A 9817-nucleotide genomic window follows, 5' to 3' on the forward strand; every position below is an offset into this window, starting at 1 on the left:
GGACATCTGAGCAGCAGGTAATGACAGCCCTTCCAAGAGCGGAAATGCAGGGCCTGGGGGTTCAGTCTCATTCAGTGACCAAGGCCAAGACTCTGCCTCTTTCCCCAGCCAACAGCATAAGAGCTTCCCAGCTCAGGAATTCAGACAGTCCAGGTCTCATCTGGAAGTGAATAATCACCAGGCACCCAGAATCCAGGGCTGAACAGAGACTGCACCCCACAGCTATTCCCCTCCCTCTCCCAGTTCTGTTCCAGCCACATACTCCATAGCCAATGTCAGGTTCCCTTCCAGCCCAGGCCACAGGTGCTGCCCAAACTCCAGCTTCCTTTCTCCTTCCTACTCCACCCATCGTTAGGTGGGAACGCTACGCGGCTGTCCCCCAGGGATTCCTCGGCCCCAGGCGCCTGAGAGGCCCCCAGGTGGGCTGCTGGGCTGAGCACATTGTCCCCCATCTCCTCTGATCAGGACTACCTCAGAACCCCCTTCCCCGGGGAAGGCTGCCAGGCCCCATCCAACTGGAGCTGCCTGGCGAGGGACAGAGTCCTGGTAAAGGCAGGACCTACATCCCCTTAGGACCTATGCCAGGTCAGCAGCCTCCCACTCCGAGCCCTGGCCACCAGATAACACCAAGCTGAGGGCAGGCCGGTCCTCAGAGTTCCCACACCCTCTCCTCCCAAGTCAGACAGGCATAGCCAGTGACCAAGACAGTCATCTTCTCCCGGCCCAGAGCAAGCACGTCACCTGGAGAGGCAGCCTTCAGCCTGGTGGTCCCAGCCTTCTTCCCACCTTCATCTTCAGCCACCAGTGTGCGTGTGTCTCCTAGGCCATGGCTGTCCTAGAACCAGGCGTCCCCTTTACAAAGAGCCAGGCAGGTGTGAGCACCTCCCAGCCCAGTCAGTACTCCCTGCCCACTGGCCATGAACTATCTGTCCTAGTTCAGCCAACACTTATCCAGGGCCTGTTGCATGGCGGGCACTGTGCTAGGTGCTGGGAGGGGGCAGTAAAAAATGCCACCCTTTGCCTGGAGGTGAAAGACCTCCAGAGGCCAGCTGGGCAGGCAGCTACAGCAGAGAGGAGGCAGTGCAGTCTGGTGGGGGAGAGACAGGAAAACAGGGGTGAGTGCAGGTGGCAGTGAGGAGCCCTCCTCTTGCCCTCTGCACATCCTTTCCCCTGGAACCTGAAGAGAAGAAAAAGCAGCCCGAGGGGAAGGTCCCTCCAGCTTTGGGGGGCCAGTGGTCTCCCCAGCTCTGAAAACCAGCTTTCAGGGGGAAGCGTGTATTTAAATTAACACAAAATCAAGCTTTTACAATTTATTCTCCTTACCCCTGCAAAACGCATTCTGAGGCAGGCCTATGGGAACTGATGTTTCATTGTTTATACTGAACTTATAGTTTACCAAGTGTCACATGGGTTAAGATACCAGGCTCACAGACTCTGGGGGCAAGACCCAGGCATTGGGGGTGGTCTGTCCAGTCTTTGGCTGGTTGGTTGGAGAATCACTGGTCTAGACTAGGAGGAAAAGGACCTCCAGACGCCAGCTGGGCGGGCAGCTCCAGCAGAGAGGCGGCGGTGCAGACCGGGTTCGGAAGGCAAAGCTCCCTGTGTGACTGCGGGAGGCAGAGTGACAGAGGGTGGAAAGGTGGGTTGGGCCCGGTTTTGCAAACTAAGGGACTCGGCTTTTCCTTCAAAGCCAATGGGGGCATGGTGCCATCAAAGCTGAGTGCCAGCCTCAGCCTCCTCCTGCCACTTCCATCCCTCATCCACTTCATTGTCTCAATCATGTGATAAAAAGGAAAGGGCTTGGGCTTCAGGAGCCCATTGTATTAGAGAATGCAGTTTTGGGTGGACATTGGTCCAGACCAAGAGATGAGAGGATGACAACTGTCAGAGCCGATGCCTGTTCTTTCGCAATCATGAGCACTTTCCTGTGTGGCCTTAGGCAACTTGGTTACTGTCTCTGAGCCCCAGTGGTCAAAGATGGCTCCTCCTGCCTGCCCAGGAACTCACAGGCAGCGTGCAGAGGCATGCTGTGAGGAGAAAGCTGGACCTCGCACAGGATTCATTAGTACCCTTTGCTGAACCCAGCTGGGCCGGAAGTGCTGAGAGGCCAGGGAATCAGATGGCTGGGAGAACATTTGAGCTTCCTGTTAAGTCCCAAACCTGGGAAAAGTGTAAGGGTGTGTGGAGTAAACACATCTATTTTTCATGATCCCAAGCTCAAATGTGAGAAGACGGTAGTGAAGTGATATGAGATAGAAAACAGATGAAACATTGATAAGAACAAGATTAATATTGCAGGAGGGGGCAGGCTGCAGGTGTAGAGGCAGGACCCTAGGGCATCCCTCCCAGATGTGGTGTACCTGGAAAAATGCAATTGTACCCATGGCTTTAACAGAAGCTACCTGAGAACCAAGGCTAGGGCAGGAGCTGGGACAGGGGCTGGGGCAGGGGCAGGGGCAGGGGCAGGGACAGGTGCTAGGCCTAGGGCTGGGGCAGGGGCAGGGGCTGGGGTTATGATGAAGAGTATTCTCTTCAGAATTCAAGCTCCAGTTTTGCTGTGTGACTTGGACACATAGTGTCACCTCTCTGGGACTTATTAGTGCAATTTTGCCTGCTCCCCCTCGTGAGGCTAGAACTCAAACCCTTGCTTGGGTTATTAACTCATGGCTCTGATCGTGTTGGCATCAATACAAGACCATGTGGTGTAAAGAGGTAAGATGAGTCTAAAATGAGTGATGAGAAATAAAAGAGCCATTTAAATAACCAGAATCAGCCTGGCTGGTGGCTGGGGGGGGGGGGGGGGGGGGGGGAGGGGGCGGGGCGGGGGTGCTCAGTGGTTGAACATGGACCCATGAACTTCGATTCCTGGTCAGGGCACATGATCGGGTTTTGGACTCAATCCCCAGGTTGGGGCATGCAGAAGACAACCGATCAATGATTCTCTCTCATCATTGATGTTTCTATCCCTCTCTCCCCTCTCCCTTCCTCTCTCTGAAATCAATTAAAACATATAAAATTTTTTAAAATAAAAGTAAAATAATAAATAACCATGTTCCTTCAAATGACTCACTTGGCACCACCCCAGCCTCAGGCCCCCAGGACTCAGCCAGCAGGGCCCTCCCCAGGTGGCCAGCCTTAGGGCAACTGTGCCCAGCTGCTGGGTGGCCTGCCGATTCTAGCTCCCTGCCTGGGGTGAGTCCTTTGATCCTTGGCTCTAGGGACTGGCTACCCCCAAATAAAAGTCTCGCCCCAGGATGGGCTTCCCAGTGCTTATACAGCCAGCAGCTCCCCCGAAGGTGCCTCTGCTGTAAGGCCTCAGTCGCCTCCAGCCCTCCCCACCCTGAAATCTACTGCTAAGAGTCTGGGTATCACAACAACTCGGCTTTCATTTCTTTTCTTTTCCTTTTCTCTTTAAAAATTGTTTTTAACCAGTATGTCACATCAAACAACCTAGTAGCGTACAACGCAGGTCACCTTATTTAACAACTGCCATGTTCCTGTCCGCAACCAAGATACCAGGGAAATGGAAAGGTAATTTAAAACTTTGGCTTCTCGTTCTACTTTCCTTTTTACACAAATGCTTATTGAGTACCTAACAGGAGCCAGGCACTTCCTCGGATGCCATCTGCCTGGGTCCCCACAGCAGCCCCAATGGGACAGGAGACCAGGCTCTGAGAGTCAGAGCTGGCAGACCAGGATCCCAGTCCAGGCTGACCACCCCCGAGCTGTGCTCTGCCCCAGGGCCCTGCCACGAGGCGGGAAAATCTCCACTGTGGCCTCAACATGCCCCTCTGGACAGTGGGTATAGTTTGCTCTGTCCTGCCCCCAGTCAGGGTGGTCATGAGGAGCTGGGGGAGGGGGCAGGGCCCTGAGAGCCCCACAGACCTCATCCCAGCTTTGCAGATGGCGGGTGGGCTTCTCTCCATGGCTCCCCCACTCCTCTCCCACCCACGGCAACGGGTCCCACGCCAGACAGCACATGCACCTCCACCCACTTTGGGGCAGAAGAATGCAGGGAGGGTTGAGATCTGGAGCTCGGCACACTGGGCTTAGTATTTGGCTCTCCACAGTCATGGTCTCCCAAGGTCTGTGTGGCCTTGGGTAAGTTGCTTCACTTCTCTGAGCCTCAGGGGTTTGCTTATTTTTCCCTGTCCCGTAAGCGGGGGTCCTGCTACCTCACAGGAGTGTTGTGAGGCTTTGACATGACAGTGACATAGCAAGCACAGCAGGTGGAAGGTCCGCCGCTGAGGTTAGAGTGAGCAGCACCGATTGGCCACAGACGGAATTCAGCTGTAGGGAGGCTGACTGACACCCTGCCTGGGGACTACTTACCAAAAACCAAAGACATCCGTGCCCAGGTGGTCTCACCTGTGACCTGTGAGGGGCTTCCCAAGGATGGCCCGAGAGCTGTGGCCTACAGAGCCTCGTGAAGCCTGGGCAGGGGGGTATTGCTGCCCCCTTCTTTACTTTTGGGGGGCACCTTCAAGCCTCCCCAACCCCAAACTGCCTGGCCTGTGACACCTGCTAAAAGCCGAGCCCCAGACTCGGCCACCCCAGCTGGACCTTTGAAATATTTCCGCACTGGCCGTGGAGCTGGGAGGAGCCTCAGTGAGCACCACGCTCCTGTTATACGGACAGGATCAGAACTAAATAAACTGACAGCTGCCCATGGGGTGGGCTCTGGAGGGACTACCTGTCTGTTTGAATGTTAGACTGAAAGGCAGGCCCCGAGTAGGGAGGGGGGTGGAGTCTGAGGCCTGACCTGGCTCAGTGTTTGGAAGAGGCAGCTCTGTGAAGTGGGCAGAGCTGGTCCTGCAGCCTGACACCCTCCCTCCCACCCTGGCCAGCCCAGCTCTTCTCTTAGGTCAATGGAGGAGGAATGGTCAGCAGGCCCAGGGCCGGGACCAGCCCTGCATACATTAGGAGTAACACAATTGTCCAGAGAGCTGTAGAACATCATTGCCTGTGCATTATTGATAGTTATTGTACCCTGCAAGCCATAAATTATTGACAGGACAGGGGATGGAGAGGTGGGGGCTGTGGTCTAAGGGGAGGGGACTAGGGCTGGACATGCAGAATGCCTGCCTGGGTGAGTTTGGGCAAGAGAACCCAAGTTGTGGGGAGGGGTGTCCCTATGCTCACTCCCAGGCAAGGGAGTAATGAGTGTCTTTCTCTCAGCTCTTCTCAATCTTTCCTTGACTTCCCTCTTTCTTGATGCCATCATCTCTTCCCTCCTTCCCCTTCTTCCTTCTCCTCCTCCTCCTCCTCCTCCTCCTCCTGCTCTCTGACCTCTGGTGGACTGATTGACATCCAAAAGAGGCCTCGAGAACAACTCCAAGTGCCAGACACCCAAGTGCTGGGGATACCGTGTCGTGAAATGGAGGAAAGCTAGGAACAGACAGTTGGGTGGGGTGGATCCAATAGTTCTGGTTTAGGCAGGTTCAGTTTGAGAAAATTGTCAGCCATAAGATAGAGGTATGGGGGTTGTTATCATAACAATGGCTAACACTTAGTGGTCACTTTCTATGCGCCAAGAGCTTTAGTCACATTCCCTTAGTCCTCAGAGAGGAGCTCGAGTAGAGACAGAGGGGTTAAGGCATTTGTCCAAGGTCACACAGCTAGTTAGTGGCAGAACAGGGATTCAAGCCCAGGTAGTTAGGCCCCACGCCTGGGCTCTTAACCATCACATGGATATGTGAGTGTCCCTGAGTGGGGAGATTAGGAGGGGTGTGATTTGCTTTTTGTGCTTATCTCTACTTTCCAAATTTTCTACAATGAATATTCATTGCTTTTGTAATCAGAAAAACACACACACAACAAATTACTTTTTTAATAGCATCTCCCCTCCTCCCAAGTCCCCAGATGCCTCTAGCCTATTGCCCCCACACATGCCCCAGCCCCGTGGCAGCCCCAGCACCATCCTCCAAGCAGGAGGGAGAAGGAAGAGGGCCGCTGCCCCACACACTCCCTCCTGCAGGTGGGAAGGGGATGCCGCCTCCATCCACCTCAGCCAAGTCCAGAGCTGCAACCACAGGCACTGGATATGGGGCTCCCTCCAGCCGTTCTACCAGGCGTGGCAGCTTCTCCATTGGCTCTTCAAGGACTTGGGGGGGGGGGGGTGTCAGCTCCAAGCCACCCCCACCTCAGTTCTATCTGCCACAGCAGCTGGATTGGCAGCTGGGCCCAGGGCCAGTACCATGGAAGGGGCCTCCATAAGCCATTCCCAGCCCTTCCTGTGCCTCCCAGGACACCATCTCCACCTCTTGGTACCAAGTTCCCCGGATTAACTCATGTTTCTAAACTGGGGTGACGGGATGCTGCTCCGCTTTCATCCTCACAGCTCCAGCTAGGACATTCTCCGACTCTCGCTGCTCCTGGCTCTCCCCTGGAGAGACTGGGAGGGGTCCAACACAGCCTGCGTGGCTCTGTGGTTGAGTGTCGACCTACGAACCATGATATCATGGTTCAATTCCCAATCAGGGCACATGCCCAGGTTGCAGGCTTGGTCCCCAGTAGGGGGTGTGCAGGCACCAGCCAATAAATTAGTCTCTCTTATCATTGATGTTTTTATCTCTCTCTCCCTCTCTGAAATCAGTAAAAATATATTGATTCCAAAAAAAGACTGGGAAGGGTCCAGGAGGGAGCCAGAGCCCACGATAGAGAATAGCTACTTGGGAGAAAGCCTGAGAGCTGCCATCAGTCTGCCTGCCTACCTTCCCAGCAGTAGGCAGAAGGTGCTCGCCCAGGCCTCGAGCATCCCAGGGACTTATAGCACCCACTTATAAGGCTGCTGGCAGGGACATCGAGTACAGCTAAGAGAGAGCATTTGTGAGACCACTGGCCTAGGCAGCCTTGAAGCGTAGCTTGTGTACACACACACACACACACACACACACACACACACACACACCTGAAAACAACTCAAGTGTCCATGGATGAATGACTGGCTAACCAAATGATGATGCATCCAGTCTGTGGAACACCATGTAGGCATTGAAAGAATGATGTAGATCTTTGTGTGTTGACCTCCAATAACATCAATGTGATAATGTCACATGGAGAAGCAAGTTGTACCTCAATATAAAACATACACCCATTTTTATTTTTTAAAATAGCTATTTTAGCCGCGTTGATCTAAATTGACATGTTTGCACAATCTTAGGACTTGATTGAGAAATGTACCCGGAAACTGTTAACAGAGGTTAGGAGGTTAGTTGGCTGCATTGATAAGGGCAGACCAGGCGGAAACTAACACATCTTGTTTCACGTCACACACACACACACACGCACACACACACGTGACATTCTGTATTATTTTTCCCTACTCGTAATAAATAACACTTTAATGGGAATTAGATATGCTCATAGTCTTCAGAATCTAGCAACAACTGTGCAGACTGGAGAGCAAGTGACAGGTCTTCTTGCCTCCGAGCAGTGTCCCTCTCCAGGGTGTGCTGGGCACCGCCTTGGCAACTGCTGGTCCGTGGGCACTGAGGCCAGGTGGCTCTGGGCTCCTTTGCGGGACTGGTCTCGGCGCTGGGAAGGTTCAATCATTCGTTCAACAATTGTGTCAGGCACCTCCTCTGTGCCCGCCTCCGTCCCTGGATCCTTCTATCGCATTTCCAGCCTATTCCCTGAGAGGTCCATGCTGAGGAGAGGGACCTGGGCTGGCAAGAGCCACGAAGACAGAAGGGAGTGTGAGTGTTTCACTGGAAAGAATTGGAGCTCATAGGACACCATCTAAGCTCAGAATGAAGCAAAAACATCTCCAAGGGGAAGGAACTGAGAAGCAGAGAGAGCTGGTCCTTCTTTAATGGGGGATTGACAGGGGAGGAGCTGGTGGTGATATGAGGGCCTGTACATATGCTACAAGTGGCCTCAGATCCACTCTGGATTGATGTGGACTCCATAGGCACAGGCCCTGGGGCCTGGCTGAGCAAATGCTCCAAGTGTCCATGGCGGCAGCTGCAGGTGTGGGCTGGATTTAGCAGGTGCACCCTGCTGTCCTCCCAGAAGTCACCATCTTCAAAGAATGAGGAGGTCCCATTGGGCAGATAGAAAAACTGGAGGCCCAGAGAGGGTGGGCGGGCCGGAGTTAGAGTCGATGCAGAGGCTGTTCTCGGGTAACTGCCATGCCCTCTCTGAGTGGGGATCAGTTCGGATCAGTGACTCCTGGGAACCCTGCACCCCTGCCACAGTTGCTCCTCTCCCTGCTCCTGAGCTCAGCTTTCTGACGAAGGGAAGAAGGCTGCATAGGCCCTCCTCCCTGCCCGCCGCCTCCCCCCGACCACACACACACACACACACACACACACACACACGCACAGAGGCAAGGCCTGGAAAGCCCCGGAGAAGGGAGTCTGCGAGGACGCCAACATTAGGACCTAGAGCATCATGCTGTATCTGCCTCCCTAAGCCTGGCCCAGCTCCAGGGGACCCAGCTCCAGGGGGAAGAGGGGAAGAGGTGGAGGAAGGATCTGGGAAAAGGGAAGGGTGGGTCCTGGTTCCAGCTCTGCCGCCAACTTTCCAGGTGGTGACAGATGACCCTCACAGGCCTCGGGGCAGGAAATGACAGGCCACAGTGAGAGTAGGGGACTCTCAGGGTGGGGGTGCTCATTCCTGACACCCCCTGCTGGTGGGGCTGAACAGTGTGGGGTCTGGGTCAGGGGGTGTGGACAGGAGGGAAGGGCAACCTGGGGAGTGACCTGTGTGAAGGGACAGGAAGGTGGGGAGCTGGGCCCGTTGAGGAGAGGCTGCAGGGAAGGGAGCATGAGCACAGGCTGGGGATGAAATCTAAGGTGCTCGTCCATGTCTGTGCCATCACTGCCACTGCCACTGCCACAAGTGGCTACTGAGCACTTGAAATGTGGAGCTGAATTTTTAATTTTATTTTTAAATTTTAAAAATTGATTTGAGAGAGGGAGGGAGAGAAAAAAATACACACATCAATTTGTTGTTCCACTTATCTATGCATTCATTGATTGATTCCTGTATATGCCCTGACCGAGGATCGAACCTGCAACCTTGGGGTACGGGGATGATGCTCTAACCACTGAGTACCTGGCCAAGGCCTTGATTTTTAAAATTTTAATTCACTAAAAAATTTTAAATTTAAAACTAATACTATTGGAAAACTTGTTGGTATGTTTAGAACAACACGGGCACTTTTCTACTATAAATTTTATGAAATCTAAACACTGATAAGTATTTCTAATAAGAATGTAGCATCCAAATCGAGAAGTGCTTTAAGTGTAAAATGCACACCAGGTTTTCAAGATTTAGTATTTTAAAAAGGGAATGTAATAACTATTAATAATTTTTATGTTGATTACATGTTGAAATAGTATGTTGGGTATTTGAGTTAAAGAAAATACATCAAAAAAAAAAGAAAATACATCAAAATAAATTCCACTTTATTTCTTTTTAGTTTTTTTCTTAAGATAGCTGCTAGAAAGTTTTAAATTACGTATGTGACTTCTGTTGTATTTCAAGGAGACAGAGCCGAAGGTCTTGAATGCTGGCCTAAATTTAGCATTAGAATATGCATCACCCAGTAAGTGGCTCAGGTGTGAGCGGCCCTGGGAAGTCTGCGTGCTTCCAGCGGATCCCATTTTCATCTCAACACTGAAGAAAAAAAGTGCTATGACACGGAGGACTTTATAAGTGTATTTTATTCCGGATGCCCAGCATCTGACTGCAGCGTGTGAGTTAGAGGATCTGGTTCTAGGCTCTGGTGCCTGCCCCCCGCCCACCCGCCCCCCCACCACCACCACCACCACCACCCTGAGCTGTCAGCAGGCCCCATGCCTAGAGTGTC

Source organism: Myotis yumanensis, unplaced genomic scaffold, assembly GCF_028538775.1.
Source record: "Myotis yumanensis isolate MYYU_CA2020_CCGP unplaced genomic scaffold, mMyoYum1.0.hap1 SCAF_13, whole genome shotgun sequence".
In the NCBI taxonomy this organism is placed as follows: domain Eukaryota; kingdom Metazoa; phylum Chordata; class Mammalia; order Chiroptera; family Vespertilionidae; genus Myotis; species Myotis yumanensis.